The 19614-nt window shown below is 38.4% G+C and overlaps 1 long non-coding RNA gene across 1 annotated transcript; it reads left to right on the forward strand.

The window, feature by feature from the left end:
• Positions 1–1518: 1518 nt before the first annotated feature.
• On the forward strand, positions 1519–18736 carry LOC126272563 (uncharacterized). Its single transcript, XR_007549240.1, has 2 exons — positions 1519–2369; positions 16400–18736. It is a non-coding gene; the product is annotated as an uncharacterized LOC126272563 (long non-coding RNA).
• Positions 18737–19614: the final 878 nt, after the last annotated feature.

The following is a 19614-nucleotide window of genomic DNA, read 5'->3' on the forward strand; positions in this document are numbered from 1 at the left end:
AATTTCAATCAATGTACGATGATTGGATACTGATTTTATTCTGTGAGTTTCAGTGCCGCCCCCCTTAAAGGGTTTGCTATCATCCCTTCCCTTTCCTATTGAGATGCAGGGCATGTCTTGTGAAGTCCCACCAACCAATACCATCAACAGGAACCAATCCTATGCTTGACTAAGTGGCCGCCCGAAGCAGCTGATATAGCTTCATATTGACCCTGCTGACAGAGCTGTTCAATTGGGTCTGGTCACACAGCATGAAAGCAGGAAGCAAGTCATCATTTGTATGGTTCGTTGCAGATGCTATTTTTACAAGGTCGCACTCAATATTGTAGCCCTGATCCCTATCAATACTGTTTCCCACTTCACCCACTACCACAACATGATCCTGCGTTGTAGAACCTTTGCACAATGATACTACATCCTCTATCACTTGGCTAAGACATGCACCGGGCTAGAAAATATTTGTGACCTGTACCTGCCACCAAATTTTTCCTGCAAAATCTGGCCCACACCTCTTCCATGGCTACTACCTAACAGCAGAACTTTCCTCCTACTTTCTACTTTTTTTGCAACAGTTGGTTTCCTAGTGAAAGTCTGTTGAGTGCTAACTGCACTTACATCTACTTGAGCCTCTTCATTAGCTGACTGAGGTAGCAAGGGAAATCTATTGTTTGTGCCAATGATGAAACAGTCTGATACTGTTCTCTTTCTGTGGCCCCTGTTCCTTGTTACCACTTCCCACCTGTCTCCACCCTCCTCCCCCCTTAACCTCATCAGTTCTTCCCTAGCACTGTCAGTTCAGCCTGAAGGGCTCTAATTTTCCCTTTCTGCTCCGCTATTTTTCTACCCTTGAACATAATCTGTAATACCATGGAAGAGACCCATTTACTTCCCCGATTCACATGTCACTATATTCACCCAAATGTAACCATCTGCCACAACAGCTGCACAGAACCCCAGAACTGACTTTCCTACGGCATCTCAAACACTTCTCGCTCGTGGTTTTTAACAATATTTTTTACGAAATTTATCTATGCAATAACAATAATTAAACTACTCTATTAACTTCAGATCTCAAAAGCCACTAAAGTTATGTGGCACACTAACATACGTGTATACTATTAATATAGTAACGTAATGCAGTTAAACTAACGTTAAAAATCTATACTTGTATACCCGAAAAATTAGGCTTAAGATCGTGTATGCGCTATACACACTTTACGCGTTTTGAAAGGATATAAAAGATAGAACTTAAAACCTTTAATTACCCGAGTAGATACGGTACTACTAAATATACGTCTAACGATAACAACCTAAATTCTTTACATAATACTTAAAGAAATGTCTTAAATTTGGATGTAAACCTACGTCTAAAGTACGCGGAAACCGGCCCTTATGTTGTTATCGTTTTTCTTTTTGATAAATACATTGAAACGAGTGAAACCTTCAATATGTTATATAAAACACACTCTAATTAACTTCATTACAGTTCGAATCGACCATACCTCGATTTCGATTAAGAACTTTGCAATTCTTTTTCAGAGATGCTAAACATCTGTCTTGTAGTCTGGTATTTGTTTACGCATGTGGTCTACAAACGTGCATGTATCTGTTGTGGTGTTCTGGCTTGTGACATTTTGTTGAATTGTGACAAGTTATTTGTGTTCTGAATTTGCCTAAACTTGTGCATTGAAAATGGCTTCAGGCCTTGAAGGTTATTTAAATCGTACAGTGTCAGTAATAACAGCCGATGGGCGTAATTTTGTGGGAACCTTGAAAGGTTTCGACCAGACAATTAATCTTATATTGGATGAAAGTCACGAAAGGGTATATAGCAATGTGCAAGGCGTTGAGCAAGTCGTTCTCGGACTTCACATCATCCGCGGAGACAATGTGGCCATTGTGGGTGAAATTGACGACCACCTAGACTCGAGATTGGATTTATCGAGTATTCGGGCCGAACCACTAAACGCAGTGGTCCATTGAAGCCCATATTTGACGCTGTTGAAATTATGCTTTTTTAAACGACTGTAACGTAAAATAGTGTGTAAAATAACTACGACATTGTGGTAAAATATGAAAGTCGTACAGTTCTGAAGTATTCAGTGTTTGTTCAAAAAACTGTAATCATATGGCTTGAATGTTCGATGGTTTGCAATCACTTTCGTGTGGCCAAAAATATTAATAACACCTTTTAAAAAATGCAGATGGGTCTCTATTATTGCAAATATGCCTACATCGTGGATGTAAAAGAGATTTTCCGTTGGTTATAACTGTCCAAACCATTAAACTTCAATCAAAAGTCAAGTGCTTCCGGGTGGCAAATAGAACGTGACATGTCTGCATTGCAGTAGCATCATTAAAACACCAAAGTTAGTAAGCTTGTAAATTAGTTGTTAGTCACAGTAATATCTGCCACTTTAATTGTTTGTTTGGTACATATTATATATTTAGCGTTTATTTTATGGAAGGTACTTAATACATGTGTCATTGGTTGTGGATGTAGTAGTGTAACACTTCTCCCTGCCCTCCCCACCCCCCTCACAGTTCCACTTCTCCCTGTAAGAAGACTAGTGCTGCACGTGTATACGAGGTAGAATTTTTGTACTATAAATTTTGCTGTTTTGCTGATTACAAAATGTCCATATAGCAGGTGGTAAAATGTCTCTAAATACGTCTCATAGAAGCTTGATCTTGATATCCTAAAAATATCCCCTACTGACTCATATTTACTTTGTATGATCATCTGCTGTTTGATATATTGGAATCCAGCTCTTGTTTGAAACTTGTGCCTCTTATTTGAGTAATGTCCTAGTGAATTGGACTAAAGATTTGTAAAATGTTGTTATACAACTTTTTTCATTAAATATTTGGTGTTCCTGTGTTCTATGGCTTCTGAGCTAGGTCTTTGGTGGCCATCTGCCTAAAGTTAACTAACAAATTTTATTGCATTAATGTCAGTGCTCTCCTTGATGTCATCCAGAAAGAAACACCATTCATACACAAAACGGGGGCGATTTTCAGTGTCAGATGAAGCACCTCGCGTATTGAAGTTAATTCTGCATTGTTTTTTTTTCTTTCTTTTTTTTCTGGAGAGCAAACCTACCATATAATCTCTTTTACATGTCACATTGATTCACTAACACATCTACATCACTTATTCAAGGTTATATTCTGCTGTCAAATGGTTATTGAGAGCATGCTGAGAGATCTCTTAAGTGTGTATTATTTCCTAAGTCGTATATGCTTTATTTTTAAGAGGCAGGCTTTTAGGCTTATAAATTGGCCAACCTTTTCATTGCCTATATCTTGAGATTATTGTAGAGAAATTCAGCCATTACTTCTCAATCTCAGGATATTTGGGTAACACTTTTAGTCAAACAGATCTTTATGCTGGTCTAGTTTTATTTTAAAAAAGTGATAGCATTTTGAAAACTCGCAACCTAACCTGGGCCTCTGGGTATGGTTCATGTCTGTCACCACCCCTGGGTCGACCAAAGCGTCCAATCCCACCCGTCGGCTTTGACCCATGACGTAAGGCTGTTGTGGTGTGTGACGTCATGACGGCGCGGAATTTAGTTTGTGAGATATGGCCCGTAGCAGATGCGCCATTATCTGCCTGTAGCAACTGTTCAAATACTGCTGAGCAGTATCACCTATCTGTCTCAGTAACACTCTGTGAGTGCACTTACAGTATCAGCAGTTTTTCCATTGCATGAGCTGTTGCGAAAACAAATGTAATCATTTTGTATTTTCATCAAAAAGAAATCATTACATTCAGAAATTCACACTGGCTACCAGCTGGCTGAACCACAAGCAACAAATTGCCAGCTTCACTATGCAGTGCAAGAGCTGCCGACAGTGTAAGTACGCTTTAGCTGCAGTCAACATACAATGATTCAGTGTGAACCCACATTCACACGTTTTTTGAGAGTCACATTCTCATATTCTGAGTGCCTATGTTTAAATCATCAGACCGAAGTATCTGAATTTTTTAAAGTAACAATAATAAGAAAGTTATTTGGATAATAGGTCCTTGTATTACTTTGAAGTTTCCCAATTTTGTGCCACATCACACTTGCATTATGTGTTCACTAGTGTGCCTCCTTTTCAACAACAGTGTCTCTGACTATGTCCACTTAGCACATAAGCCGATTTCTAGTATATTGGTTTGCCAAGTGTCGCAAGTGCCTGATGTCATGTGAATACAAGTTATCAACAGTTTTTCTCATTCCAAAGATAATTTGAATGATTTCAAATTACAGTTCACCAGAATTAGTTTAATAGCATGCTTTATGTACAGATGTTCATAGAAATTTGGTATACACACAGCAAGCAAACAAAATTTTGCCCAAGTCACCAATGGGTCATTCCATATGAAATCAGTGAGTTTTAATGAAATCTTTGTACCATAATAACCTAGTGGCACTACAATGGGGTATTAATTTAATCTTGTAAACATCTCAAGTTTTTCGTTTTTCAGAATTTCGTGGGGTGGGTGTTGGGGATAAGCAGGTGACATGGATTGGGGATGGAGAGGGATACCAGGGTAGGGCTGGAGGAAGAAGATACTGTGCTGCCCATGGGAGCTTGCAGAGATTTGATAGGGGCAGGATGGGCTGTTACATGCAGAGTTGAGAGACTATATACGGGGAGGTGAGGGGAAATCCAGTAAGTGTGTTGGGCTGTAGTGGGAACAGGGAGGGGGATAGGTAGGTAGAAGACAGGGACTGGTGAAGGTTGATGCCAGAGATGTTACAGGGTCAAAGGGTATGTTGTATGTTCCCCAAATCCCTCAACATGGAAACAAACCTTAAAAAAAACTGCAGCCCACCACCTGAAAGTTGATCTTGATCTTGTAAAACCACCTGCCAAGAAAGGCTCCACCACTTTGGTTATGAACTGCAAGGATGACATGGCAGAAGAACTCACAAGCTGTCTCACAGATCCAAATACAAACCCAGCCACAGTGATGCCATTCCTGAAATCAACAGCTTCAGCCTATTACACGTAACCTGCCCTCCTATATAAAAGACACAAACCATTTTTCCATCAACTCTCACAGTTTCCTGTTCTTTTGCCACCCAGCACCATGCTCATCACTGTCAATGCCACCTCCCTGTTCCCAATGCTCATGATCTTGCCACTAATGAACAGACCTTTCCCAACATTCTGCTAACTCCAAACCTACAAGTTCTCTCCTGTTTAGCACCATCCTATGCCTATCTATTCATGGGCCACTGGGGAACCCTTCCTAACCACCCAGAATCCCAAACACCTTACCTGGTTCATGTTCATTGCTTACACCTTTGTGATCTGGACCAAAGGTTCCATAAGAACCTTGACACTTTTTCCCCTATTTGCTTCCCTGGTCCTTCTCAAGCCAACAAACCACGTTCCTTGATGTTGCCCTCCACCTCAAGGATAGCCATATCTGTACCTCCGTCCACATCAAACTTACCAACCACGTACACCAAATCCACTTCGACAGCTGCCACCCAGTCCATTCCAAGAAGTCCCTTCCATTCAACATAGCCACCCCTGGTCATCGCATTTGTAGTCATCAGATTTGTAGTGATGGGCAGTCCTCCAGAAATGCCATGAGTCTCACAGAGGTCTTCACAGAATGTGAGGGCTAATCCCTGTCGCTTTTTAATGTAAAAAAGATATTCTATTTTTCTGATGGCCGTGAAGCACAATATAAAAAAATAAAAAAATTCTCAACCTAAGTCTCCATAATGATGGTTGCAATACAGATACAGGATATGATTATTGTGCACAAGTGTACAAAAGCCGTTAAAAATCAAATAGCGACACACAAGCAGTTGCAAGAGTTTGCTCAAGAAATCATTCCTCATATCCATCTTGAACTGTGTACAACACGGGACTACTCACTATATTTGTTTGTTTATTTATTTATTCATCATTCATTCATATGTAGACAATTTCCAATATGAAGATGCAGTTCAATTATATTTATAAATACCTCTATAACATAACACGGGCATATCATATTCAGTCAGAACTTCATTTAATCATATTCTGAGTGAAGTGGAACAATGATTAGCATACTGGACTTGTATTTGGGAGAACAGTGGCTCAAATCTGCGCCTGGGCATTCCAAGATTTCCCTAAATTGCTCCGGGCAAATGGCGGTAAGGTTCCTTTGAAAGGGCACAGTCTATTCCCTTACCCACCCATGAACTATTGTGTGTTCCATCTCTAATATGTCAGTAGGACTTTCAACCTTAATCTTTCTTCCTTTATTTTTAATTTAACCGCCCTTAGATAATACTTAACAACAATCCAAGATTTCTTTAACATACTGGACAAGATAAAAACACGATTAATCACATTGTGATGTCCACATAAATTCACATGGTCATGTTCGTATTTTCAAAATTTACACTTTCACATTTTCGCTATTTTACACTTTAATGGCCTCACTTTGTAACACCATGTCTGCCTAAAAAGAAAAAAAAAGAGCAAATAACAGCAAAATCGTTCCTACATCACCAAAAAGTACATACATTGTATATTTGCAATATTTCTCAGTATTTCCCCTCCTTGAGAAAGTTCTTAGTGTGTATTCTTACATTGCATTGAGCTCACTCAAACAGGTCAGCTGACAAATATGAAATTGGCACTCATGTGGTCCAGAAGAGTTCACTATGTTTCAGTTATAGTTTTGTGTGTGGCAACAAATTCTTAAGATAATATATGGACACTTTACAAAAATACATCTGATGATGTGACTGAATTTTCGACGTGCAGTAAACTTTTTGTTATTGAATTTAGGTGAACATATTATGCAAAGAAATCTTAAGAATATATCATTTTTAAGAATTATGCTGTGAGAAAACATATCTTAAATAGGGCAACTGGTATACAAAGAAACAGTACCTGAATATTGCAGAAGTATCGATTTTGTGTGATGCAGACTGAATTCCCGAGATAAACTTCATTTCGAATTTCTGTTAATCCATTGCGGATGATGGACAATGGCCAAACACCCATATGTTTTGAGAAGTTAATTATTTTATTTTATTTTGACAACCAGTTTCAGCATATCAATATTAGCATACTGGGGCCATCAGCAATTGGATCTCATGAATTTGTTTACTGAGTCCATTCTTTGAAGACTTGAGAACAACTGATGTAGTCAAGTCTTAAAAGGAAGGCCTCAGATATTGAATTCACAGTATACAGATATTGATAGCTCCAGGATGCTAATATCGATACATCTGGTTGACAATACAAGAAGTGCATATGGGGCCTGAAGATAGCACATTGGAATGCTGAACTGGTTGTGAAAATAAAATAACTTCTCAAAATGTATGGTTGAATGGCTATTTTCCTTGGTAAAAAAATCATTTGGAATTAGTTACTGATGAGGTCTTCTGATTAAAATTGCAAAACTTACAACAATATACTTTTGTTATGTATCTACTTAAAATTGTAAACTACGCTGTACTAACTTGGAGTTGAATCTGTCTGTGCTTCATTTGTATCGTGTTAATGGGAAACTCTCGTTGCTATGTCAGATGTTTGAAGTGTCACTGTCAGTATAGTTATTTAATGAAATAACCATCTTCACTGAATTTTGCAATATAGGGGCTATGCTGAAATACGTCGTAGGCCTTCTCATCAGATGTTTATAGATTCGGGAATGGCCTCATTAGCCATGCCGCAGTGCCATACCCGACATCTTGTAAAATTAAAGCATTAGACTGGTTTTTTCCTTGGTATCTGACATACATATTATTGCATCATATACAGACCCAGGCCATGAATCATCGACATTGGCAAATGTTTCATTTGAAGGGGTGCCTTCTATACTTGACTGACTTTCAGGAAGGAAGCAATTTGTCAGCCAAATAATGTTTTTGTTGTTAAGCTTGTATGAATTTCTACAGTCTCTTTCTTCATTATTTCTTTGGGCTATATATATCTTTTTTTACTGAAAAAAAAAAAAACCTTTGGTAAAACTTAACAAAAGATACCCAGGTCGAAGAATGCTACGGAGTTTACTTCCAACAATGAAGAATATTCTCTGCTTATGAAAAACATCTCTAGCTTTATTCGTATGAAATCGGCGACTGTTCTTTGCAGTTAGCAACTTTCCCCATCCTCTTACTCAGGCTGAGGACATTCTCCAGTGAAGCACATTCTACAGCTCATGTTATTCGTGAAACCTGAGAATGTTCTCCAAAATTCTGAGAATAAAATAAATTTCCGTTTTATTTATACAACACATGGAGTATTTTTTTTATTGTCTATAAAATGTTATATTCTACCTTTAAAGACAATTTCCACTATTTTAGATAAGACAGATGTGGTAGTAATTGGCCTACAGATTGCAGAATTTTTCTTATCACCACTATTATGTTATCACATGAGACATTCCATCAAGACCTGTGTTTTCGGTGGTTTAGAATATGTATTATTTTTACTACCTCAGATTCAGTTGCTAGCAGCAGAAAAATACATTTCTGACAATGGAGACGTTATCCATATTTCTTGATTTTTGGGAACTGTTGATACCTTTTATGAATTTTTCCACAACTTCATCATAACATAAAAATATTCCTGACATCACCTCTTAGTATTTCCCACATTTAGATTTCTGGATACTGTACAGGTACTGTATGGCAAGCAGTCTTTATGCTGAGCAAAACTAGTCTCGACTCTCCTTTGCGTTGTTTACTGAGAGTATTTGCCTTCAGTCATCTTTCCTTAAGTAATCTTTGTAATGTGCTTATAGTTTCCAGCTTCAGCTGTCTAAATTGCAACAGTGTTTTTTTTCTCAGCAAACATTTATTCTTGATATTTTAACATTATCCAAAATGATCTGAGATTGCAGTATTTATTACGTACACTGTTTGCCAATTCGGAAGAATGTTAGTTCGAGATTGTAGGCACAGATCAGATCACAGAAATTTCGTGTAGGACAACTACCTTTTAATGTATCAGTATTTAGATCCCTCAGTATAACTATACAGGGTAAGACCATCTTCTTCTTCTTCTTCTTCCCTTTAAATTATTACTATTAAAAAGCATAAGATGATGGGCTTTAAAAGATGGTTTCAAATATGTGTATATCATAATATTTTGGTGAATAGGTTTTGAGACACAGATATGTTCTTGCATTGTGTTCGTCCTTCAAAGTGGCAATGGCCAATGTGACCTTTCCTGCTGCGTAGAGTACATGCTAAATGTTGTGCAAACATGCCCATTTACCCAACAATAGTAATACATACTGCAATATTTTGCACAAAAATTAACTGATGATGTTGCGCAAATATTATTCAGTTATTGGCAACTGTGATGCCAAAAGAGTAGACAACATAAAGTATTAAAATACTACAAGATGTTAATACATTTTGAGTAATAGAAATACAAATGTAAATTAGGAGACCCTTATTGGTCAGTTATTTCATACGTATTTGTTGTTTATTTGAAAATATTTACTATTGATCACAATGCAAAGCAAATACACACAAATATGCAAAATACATACTGTACATGATACAAAACATTACTGGAGCGTTTGCTCAAAATGCTTCCCCTCTGCTGCAATGCACATTTTTAGTCGCCGTTCGAATGATTTGTGAATAGCTGCGAGGATGTCATGTAAGATATTAGTGCAGGCTTCAATGATACATTGTTTCATATCGTCTGGCGGAGTTGATGTTTGAACATACAATTTATATTTGATTCCTCACCACAGGAAAAAATCAGGAGGGGTGAAATCAGGAGACGGGGCTGGCCACTTCACTTCAGCACATTGTCCTATCCAACAATCTGGGAAATTTTCATTGAATAGCTCTGTAGCCACACGGGAAGAGTGATCAAACAGTCGTCATGTTGGAACCACATGCAAGGATGCGTAGTTAGTGTTACCTCTTCCGGCAAAATGGGCAGAACGTTTCGCAGGAACTGTGCATAGTTGTTGCCATTTAGTGTACCCAGAATGACATACGGCCCCACAACGACATTTCCAACGATGCCGCAGCACACATTAACATTCCACAGTTGCTGATGCTGTACCTGTTGAAGTCAGTGAGGGTTCTCTATTGACCAATAATGCATATTATGCAAATTCACCGTGGTTGGTGAAAGTCGCTTCATCAGTAAAAATCATCCATTGAAAAAATGTAGGTGCTGCAGAGCAAACCAGCAAAATTCCTGCCGTCGTTCAAAATCCATACCGGAGAGTGCTTGATGAAATGAGAGGTGAAACGGGTGAAATCTATGCCAGTGCAATACGCGTAGAACACTTCTCTGTCTTATACCACATTCTGAGGCAAAACACTAGGGTCGTTATGCGACAACACTAGAATGTCTTCTTCATGTACTTCACCGGTTGAGTTTTCTGCCTTGTCCTCTGTATGGCGTTCCATGATCAAGTACTTGCTTGCAAATATGTGCAAGAAGCTGGCACATGGGATGCTCACGATCAGGATACATCTCTCTCTATATCGCTTTATTGCTCTAACAACATTTCTTCTGCTTTCACCATACACTAGAAGCATATCAAACTTTTCTTCGTTGATGTACATGTCCGCTCCAAGAAACTGTGACGAAAATGCAGTGTCTCATTACCCCAGCAGCATATTTATAGCCCTCTCTCCAGCTACCTCGTGCATCACCTTGTGGTGTTATCGAGAAGCAGGAAAGCAATGCCTTCCCTGTTAAGTTCCTCAGTGGTCACTAGGAAAGGTCGCATCGGACAACGCCACTTCGAAGGACAAATACGATACGGGAACATAACTGTGTCACAAAAACTTTTTGCCTAAATATTATGATATACACATATTTGAAACTGTCTTTTTAAGCCCATAATCATCACCATCATTTAAGACTGATTATGCCTTTCAGCGCTCAGTCTGAAGCATAGTCCCCCTTACAAAATTCCTCCATGATCCCCTATTCAGTGTTAACATTGGTGCCTCTTCTGATGTTAAACCTATTACTTCAAAATCATTCTTAACCGAATCCAGGTACCTTCTCCTTGGTCTACCCCGACTCCTCCTACCCTCTGCTGCTGAACCCATGAGTCTCTTGTGTAACCTTGCTTCTCCCGTGCGTGTAACATGACCCCACCATCTAAGCCTGTTCGCCCTGACGGCTACATCTATTGAGTTCATTCCCAGTTTTTCTTTGATTGCCTCATTGTGGACACCCTCCTGCCATTGTTCCCATCTACTAGTACCTGCAATCATCCTTTCTACTTTCATACTCGGAACCTCAAGCTTATTGATAAGGTAACCTGATCCACCCAGCTTTCACTCCCATACAACAAAGTTGGTCGAAAGATTGAACGGTGCACAGATAACTTAGTCTTGGTACTGACTTCCTTCTTGCAGAAGAGAGTAGATCGTAGCTGAGCACTCACTGCATTAGCTTTGCTACACCTCACTTCCAGTTCTTTCACTATGTTTCCATCCCGTGAGAAACGTTCGGTTTGTAGATGCTAATCTTCATACCATAGTCCTTACATTTCTGATCTAGCTCTGTGATATTACTTTGAAAACTTTCAATCGAATCTGCTATCACAACTAAGTCATTCGCATATGCGAGACTGCTTATTTGGTGGTCACATATCTTAACCTCACCCAGCCAATCTATTGTTCTCAACATATGATCCATAAATAATATGAACAACAGTGGAGACAGGTTGCAGCCTTGTCTTACCCCTGAAACTACTCTGAACCATGAACTCAATTTACCGTCAACTCTAACTGCTGCCTGACTATCCATGTAAAGACCTTTAATTGCTTGCAAAAGTTTGCCTCCTATTCCATAATCTCGTAGAACAGACAATAACTTCCTCCTGGGAGCCCGGTCATATGCCTTTTCTAGATCTATAAAGCATAGATACAATTCCCTGTTCCACTCATAACATCTCTCCATTATTTGCCGTAAGCTAAAGATCTGGTCCTGACAACCTCTAAGAGGCCTAAACCCACACTGATTTTCATCCAGTTTGTCCTCAACTAATACTCACACTTTCCTTTCAACAATACCTGAGATTTTACCCCAACTCTGATTAAAGAGATACCTCCGTAGTTGTTACAATCTTTTCTGTTTCCATGTTTAAAGATTGGTGTGATTACTGCTTTTATCCAGTCTGATGGAACCTATCCCGACCCCCACGCCATTTTAATTATCATGTCTAGAAATTTAAGACCTGACATTCTACTGTATTTGATGAGTTCTGACTTAATTTCATCCACCCCAGCTGCTTTATTGCACTGCAATCTATTGACCATTTTTTCCACTTCCTCAAATGTGATCCTATTTCCATCATCATTCCTATACCATTGTACATCGAAATCTGAAACATTACTGATCATATTTTCATCTACATTGAGCAGCTCATCAAAATATTCCCTCCATCTGCCCAAGGAATCAACAGGATTCACCAACTGTTTTCCTGACCTGTCCAAAATACTTGTCATTTCCTTCTTACCTCCCTTTCGAAGACTGCTAATTACACTCCAGAATGGTTTTCCAACAGCTTGACCCAAAGTCTCCAACCTGTTTCCAAAGTCTTCCCAAGATTTCTTCTTGGATGCTGCAATTATCTGTTTGGCTTTGTTTCTTTCTTCAACATAACTTTCTCTGTCTACCTGAGTTCTAGTATGTAGTCATTTTTGATGCACCTCCTTTTTCCTTTTACAGGCTGCCTTGACTGTGACATTCCACCAAGCTGTTTGCTTCATCCTACCTTTACACACTACTGTTCCAAGACATTCTTTAGCCATTTCTAGTACAGTGTCCCTGTACCTTGTCCATTCATTTTCCAATGACTGTAATTGACTATATTCAAGTAACTGGAACCTTTCTGAGATCACTGTTATGTACTTGTGCCTGATATCCTAATCCTGAAGTTTCTCCACTCTTATCCTCCTACATATGGACCTGACCTCCTGCACTTTCGGCCTCACAATCCCAATTTCACTGCAGATTAAATAATGATCTGTGTCATCAAAGAATCCCCTGAATACACGTGTCCCTCAAAGCCTTCCTGAATTCCTGATGTGGTTCCCCTGCCTTCCCAAGTATACTGCTGAATGTTATGTTTAAAAAAGGAGTTTGCGATTACTAAGCCCATACTGGCACAGAAATCCAAGAGTTGTTTCCCGTTCCTTTTGGCCTCCATACCCTCTCCAAATTTACCTGTAACCTTTTCATACCCTTCTGTTCGATTTCCAATCCTGGTATTAAAATCGCCAACTATATCACTGAGTGCGTCATGAAAACTATCCATCTTATCTTGATCTGTCCCTGCACAATGCGAATGTACTGACACAATCCTGCGAATTTACTGACACAATCCTAATTTTCTTGCTAGACACTGTCAAATCTATTCACATCAGTCGTTCGTTTACATACCTTATTGCAACTACGCAGGGTTCCATTTCTTTCCTAATGTAAAAGCCCTACACCCCATTGTGCTATTCCTGCTTTGACTCCTGACAGGTAGACCTTGTATTGTCCCACTTCCTCTTCTTTCTCACCCCTTAGCCGAATGTCACTAACAGCTAAAAGTCCAATCCCATCATGCTACGCTAAAATTTAACATAGGGTTCCATTAAAAAAAAAAAAAAAAAAAAAATAAAAAAAAAAAAATAAAAAAAAAAAACCAAAGATGGCCTCAAGTCTCTGTAATAAAAAATAGCGCAACCATGAAATGTGATGTATTCAAGTAGCCCCTGTCCTTGCAATTCACTTTCCAAATAGCATCTTTGTATCCATTATGCTTGGGAAGACACAAGAAATGTTATGACTTGGGTGCCTCACTGTGTATAAGGGATTTCATGTATGGCGTAATCTAGAAGCACTTTTAGTTTCTTTAGAAAACAGTTTATTTGTAATCTACGTGAAATAAAATTATTGACTTGCGTCAGTATGGGTAATAAACATGTATTTTAATTGTTGGCATGTGCAATACCTTAGCTTTTTTTGAAGGACAATACTGATTTCATACTTTGTTACTAAAATCTCTTAGTGCTTTTATGTAGTGTACTGTTCTTCTTCTAGAACCCATTCCTTCTCCTTGATATTCACACCATTGTCTGTTTTTAGTAATTTTAGTAAAATCAGACAGACTTCAAAACATTAAAGTGTTACATATCATACTGGAACTTAAACCAGGTTTCAGCTTCCTAGCATCAATATTTTTGAAGTTATGGACATAAATCTTTCATGACTCTCCTATAACAGCGGAAGTATCATTTCTGGAAATTTGAATAAAATGTGATGTATGCATTGAAAGAGTATGAAACTGCATATCTTTTGGTTGCTCCATGGGTACTCACAATTAAGAAAGTGATTACACTTTAACATCAGCATTACAATATGTTGCTATATGTGGAATAGGAAAGACCAAAAGAGAATGCAGGCTTTCTCGGCGAATCTTGATGATAAATTCTTCTCTGGTTGACAGCCGAGTCAATGCCTTGTTCTTCAGCAACGTTTCAGCAAGTTTCTTACTTGCAAACTTGCCATCTTCAGGCGAAGTGTCGGGTTCACGTCTTGTCTGGGTCTTTATAGCCACTGGACCACGGGCATCTCTGCATCTTTGGTGCGGGTCAGGCCAATCAGGTGAGAGCGGAATCAGCGCGGCAGCGCATGGTGGGGGGGGAGCTACCTCCATCGGAGTGCTCTCGTCTCATTCTTGATAATGATCCCATAGCGACTCCATCCATCTGTTGGTAAAACCTGCCGCCACACTGGAAATATGTGGTCGTGAGTGCATGGTGGAATAATTCCACTGTGTCTTCATCGAAATGATTTTCCAGTACTTTCAGGGAGTCCTCTAACGGTACCCTTGTGAAAAGGGATATAGCGTCAAAGCTGACCATAATATCATTTTTGTCAAACTCCGTAGAATTCTTGATGTGGTGGGGACATTTACCCACAAGAGGCTTAAGTAGTAGCGCCAGGTGTTTGGCTATACCATAGGTGGGAGAGTTGATCGTGTCTACTATCGGTCGTAATGGTACCTCCCTCTTGTGTATCTTGGGAGTGGAGATACGGGTTAGTGACAACCTGGTCAATCGGGACAGTGGCTTCCAACTCAGCAGCGCGTGGAATACAACATTATTAAGAATGAGACGAGAGTGCTCCGATGGAGGTAGGTCGGTGGCGGCGTATGGAATAAACAGGCCGCACCGAGACGAGATGCCAGGACCCGGCGCCCATGGCTCGCCGCCCCCCCCCCCCCCCCCCCCCACCACCACCACCATGCGCTGCCGCGCCGATTCCACTCGCGCCTGATTGGCCTGACCCGCACCAAAGATGCAGAGATGCCCGTGGTCCAGCGGCTATAAAGACCCGGACGAGACGTGAACCCGACACTTCGCCTGAAGATGGCAAGTAAGAAACTTGCTGAAACGTTGCTGGAGAACAACGCATTGACTCGGCTGTCAAAATGAGAAGAATTTATCATCAGGAAAGAACAGTTGACAAGTTGTTGCATTCGTGTCATGCCCTGCACTTAGTGTTCGCCGGACAAACCTAAGTAAATAGAAATTAGCCGGTGTGTTGGTAAGTGAATATGGTTGGAACAACTACTGAAGGATTAAGAGGCTGTGATGTGATAGGACAGAACAGTGGGACTCAAATTGGCAATTTTAAAGTAAAATGGTAAGCTGTCACTCAGATAACTTTATTCTGTGACTGCCACCTTGAAAAATTCATGTAGCTACTCTGGTCGATGGTTTAAAAAACCAGATAAAAAGAGCATGAGCCTTGAAAATAGTAGCTGTGGAGTCACATTGATTTATTGTAAGTTGTGTGCTAGATAATTATAATTAATTATCATTGTGTTGAATGCCTGTAAATGCCAATAAATGGGGAAACATACCTTCTATACAATGTCATTATATGAAAATGCCATTATATATTTGGAAAGGTACTCTTTAAAGCATTATTTTTCAGCATCTGCCAAAGCATTTAGTGGAACAGTGCAGTAATGCTTCACAGGAAGTTGGTTATACAACTCTAACATTCACTCCTATGTTCTAGATTTTGGTGTAAAAATATCTGCCATTTAAATAGCAAGGCTTGTTAGACAACACAGCTTTACTTTAAGAAAATTACCCCTGGTTTTGTAGCATTAAGTTAATATTTGTTATTGTTCATAATTTCTTATAAAGGATTTGATGGACTACAAACATAATATGGCTTATTTCCAGACTAAAATAGTATAGCTAGAAACATAAAAATAGAGCCACAGCACTTGGACATCCACAGTTGAATAGAAATGTTTGAGGCAGACTGCAACTAATTTATTGACAAGTGCCAGTTATTTGTGGGTAACATTCCAAACTAGTATATATGGATCTGGAAGAATTTTTTAAATGCAGCTAATTCCATTTTTTATTTACAGATAAATCATATTTCCGTTTCATCTATGCAACCGGACTTTCAGGGCAACAACATATTACAACTTGCAGACTAATCAGCTAATGCAGTGACCCATTTGCGAGTGAAGTTATTTGACTTGATTCGGAGTCCACTTCTTCTGTGCTATAAGAAAATTGTGTGTCTTCCCAACTTTCTAATGATACTGAGAACAAAACTGGGGGTACTAATTGCCGCATCAGCAAAAATGCACATAAACACACAAATTGTGTATATTATGTAAGTACTAGTTTATTTAGGATTTCATTATGTGAAAACATTTTTTTATGAACTGTGAAAAGATTTTCCTCCAACTATCACATTCACTGTTACATTATGAATGTTGAATATATCGTTGACCAAAAACTTTACAGTTCTTAGATAATAGAAATTGTTAAAATTGAGTGTCATCAAAAGTATTCAGGAATTTCTTTACTAATAATCTGCTGAGTAGGAGTGGAAGATATCAATTAGTCAGTACTGTTCTTTATTTTTGTATTCCATAGCTTTTTTCTCTCCCCCATATATATTAAATTTGGAGAAAGTATAGACTATATTGAAAAATGTTCCTTCTTACAAAATGCTTATGAACTAGGTACACGTTTCTACAAAAGTATACAGTGCTCAGTTTTGAAACAGGGTGAAATACAACATGTTTGTATAAATATCTTTGTGGATGTCTTATATCTGTTTTTTGTGGCTTCAAAAGAAAGTCATAGCCCTGAAATCTTGTTCCACATAGCCACTATAGAAATAGTATGATCATTTTTTACTAGTCTCCCTGTACGTATGCCAGACTGAGTACCGGCCTTTATTTATTTGTCCCATAGTTCACTTACATGAAAGAGGCCTATAGTCTAAGCAAAATACATTTATGCAACACATGAAATAATATCCACTTTCTAATTCTGTATCCATGTTACACTTTCAAAAATGTATGACATTAATTTTATAAAATTATTAACTTGAAAAAAGTTAATAGCAACATGGCTGTATTGTAACTGAATACTGAGCTTCTCTTGTCAAAACATGTACCTGATTATGAGTCACATTTGGAAAACCTGATAAATCACACTTTCTCCACTCTGCTTTTACACCAGAAGACTGTAAAGAATAATAATTCCTTTAAAAAACTGATATTTTCAATATTCAGAATCAATTTGCAGTTGAAAAAAATATACACAACAAAATCATAATATGCCAACACTACTTGATTGAAAGGATATTCAGTGAGTTAAATTTGTAAGTCAACATTTTATTGCGATCATTTATTTACATCATCACATATTGAGGACAACCCATTTTGCTGTACAGCCAGTGGGAGAGAAGGTTGTCACACCATGAATAACTTTGATTTCAACCACTGAATGGAAAGACTAGAATTGTAATTGTACAAAATGAAATTTACATCAACAGAAATTTGATGTGTTTATTACAATAAAGTTTGGAGAAGAATGTTGTACATGAAATTAAATATTTTGTGATAATTTGTTTGTGAGAGACAATAAGTGTAACATATTATTCCAGAAATTCCATGTTTTTTTGTCTTGTGGTACATAAAAGTTCAGTCTCAAGCATAATGTGTGCTGTAAAATTTTAGTGAAATAAAAACTTTGTATTTTAATAATTATTGGCAGATCAGTATCGTGGGTTGTATTTGCTAATATGTTTTGCTTCCGGTAAGTCCATAAAGTACATTCTGTTAAAAATAACTCAGAAAAGGCTTTGCACCTTCCCCACGACTTGCTCAGGATGAGATTTTTTTCTCTCCCCTGCGGAGAACCTCTTTCTCAATATTCTTTTGGCTACAGGAAATCAAAATATACAACCACCTGTGCAGCTGAGATGAAAGTAAATCTGGATTCTAAGTGCAGTTCTGTGGTGCATATCGGTCTCCAATCATGAATCGGACAGTGTAGCTTGTAAAAATTTTTCCACTTCATAATGGCTTTTTACAGCAAGCAGTATGTATGATATGAAGATAGAGGACTGCTTGCTTTTTCATACAATTCGACTTGTGTTAGCTGTTCAGTATTGTCAGCTCAAGCTAGGACTGTGTGCAAATTGTTACTTTTGGCAATAAGTTTCATCAATAAGGGAAGGTGCCTGTCTGGCCAGTGCAACTACAGCAATGCCATTCAAACACTCATCCATTATAGTGAGACACAAGACACTGAATATCAGCCTTGAAGTGGTCACCCACAGTCGCTAATGCTAGCTGTTTGTGACCTGCACAGTATGAGTCATGGGTAGTGATGTAAAATGCCTGGGCATTTATAGGTTGGGCTAAATGCCCAGGGATTTATGCATTTTAAAGATTAAATGATAAGAAATACATGAGAATTTTTTTTGTAACTGATATTTTGTATTGGAAAATGTGTTTTGCAACACTGCTTCCATAGTGGTTAGGTATTCAAGTTGAAAAAGCTGCTTGAGAGGTAGGGAAGAGTTATTGGGGAAAATACATTGGACTACGTAACTATTCATTTTTATGAGGCCAATTCTCGGGGGAAGCATATAATAAAAATAGAAAAGAAAACTCAAGTTTAAAAGTAATTCTTGAATTAAATTGTAGTTTATATTGAACAGGTACCTTTTAGGTAGTATGCTATACTACTGCAAAAGCATTAGAGATAAAAAGTTTATCCATAATGATTTTAATTTGGGATGAGGCATGTGCCGGTTCCGATTCCACAGGTCCAAGAATTGCATATTCTCTAGGGATTGACTAATATCAGAATCGAACAATTCCAGTGTCTTCAGCATCAATTCTTTGTTATTAAATCTATTTCATGTTAATGTTCTCATTTTATCTTCACAGCTGTGCAGTCATTGAAGTAGATAAATAAAAGAGTAGAATAGAAAACTATAGTCTGTCTCAAATGTTACTACATCTGACAATAAAGAATGTTTTTTTCTCTGAAAACTGTTTAACATTTAAGAATACATTTATTATCAAGAAACACACCCCAGCTGTTTAATCTGTTGGTGTGTGAAGAGTAGAACTTGTAACAATAAAAAGAACATTGCAAATCACAAGCAGCTATCAGTGCCCTTCCTTGGTACAGCCCGCTATCGTTGCAGGTTCGAATCCTGCCTCGGGCATGAATGTGTGTGATGTCCTTAGGTTAGTTACGTTTAAGTAGTTCTGAGTTCTAGAGGACTGATGACCTCAGAAGTTAAGTCCCATAGTGCTCAGAG

Source organism: Schistocerca gregaria, chromosome 5, assembly GCF_023897955.1.
Source record: "Schistocerca gregaria isolate iqSchGreg1 chromosome 5, iqSchGreg1.2, whole genome shotgun sequence".
Lineage (NCBI taxonomy): Eukaryota > Metazoa > Arthropoda > Insecta > Orthoptera > Acrididae > Schistocerca > Schistocerca gregaria.